Raw genomic sequence first — 1248 nt, forward strand, 5'->3', positions numbered from 1 at the left:
CTAGCTAGTCAAGAAAATCTGTATGAGAGATTGAATCAGCATTTGTTCTAGGAAGTAGCGGTCAACACAACCTAAACACAGATGTTTCCTTGCAACCTCATTGAGGAAACCTCCTCCAAGGTCTACAGCTGCGCTACCGTCTCTGTCCTGTTCCTTGTATTTTTAGGTGGCATTACACACTACTTCTCAGTAGGATTTTCTTCGTTAGCAAGATTGCTTGTTTTACCTGAAGAGTTGTACCTTCCGGCTTGCTCACGCTATTAACGTAACCCCTCTCACCCAAATCTTAACCACCACCTGATCAACCAAGCTACATGTGTGAGTTTCCTCTTACTGCAAGGATGTCTCCTTAAGCAACTTCACCTTATTCGCTACTGGTTACATGTAACCCAGTACAACCTGTTACATGTTCGGGTCGTCGGTGACTATACTGGCAAACCCACCATTCTTGCTTTGTGAGGAGGGTGATAGCTGGACACCCTGCAGGACGGAAAATAAAACCTGTCATACCGGACGGAGGAACTCATGAATAGTCAACGTCCATCCAACTATATATATGTGTGTATATAATTTTTTTTCTGATGTATTTAATTCCATATATTTGGCGGCAGATGGGTCTCCTTAACCGTGGTGAAGGCATCCCATCAAGGAGAGGGAAACTCTGATATAAAACCAGGTCTTTGGTTGCTGAGGGTCTCCTTAACGGGGCTGTACTACCAGCAAACTGACTCATAGGGTAGACTAGGCTCTCCAGTTTGTTTATAGAGGCTCGTCTAAGAGATGGAAACTTCTGAGAAAAAAGCCCGAGTTGTGTTGTTCTTGATATTGTGGCACATATGTGCACCATATTCTTGTTATCATCACTACCAAAAAGTGTGGCTGGTTTTACACAAGTTTCCAACACTGAAATCAAATCATATGTGTGGGGTTTCTGACATCTTACATTTATTCATTCAATACGGCACATCTTTAACTTGAAAAGGGGTCAAACATTCCTCTGGCGAGAGAGTCAACGCGGCAGGGCTGGTGAAGGATATTACTGGAAGTCTCTTGTTGGATCTCTACTCAGTCGGCGAACATTGGGTGATGACCAGTCCAATGCAGAACTTGTGGGTAACTGTGTTGTACGTATTTTCCAGTGGTGACAAAGCACTGCTTTCCCCTATAGGGCGGGACGAGAAATAGAGCCCCAAACATTGCTTACTCACCTTAAACTTGTCAGCCCGCTGAAGCCGTCTGGATATTTAG

Source organism: Octopus bimaculoides, chromosome 15 (assembly GCF_046866305.1).
Source record: "Octopus bimaculoides isolate indiv1 chromosome 15, ASM4686630v1, whole genome shotgun sequence".
In the NCBI taxonomy this organism is placed as follows: domain Eukaryota; kingdom Metazoa; phylum Mollusca; class Cephalopoda; order Octopoda; family Octopodidae; genus Octopus; species Octopus bimaculoides.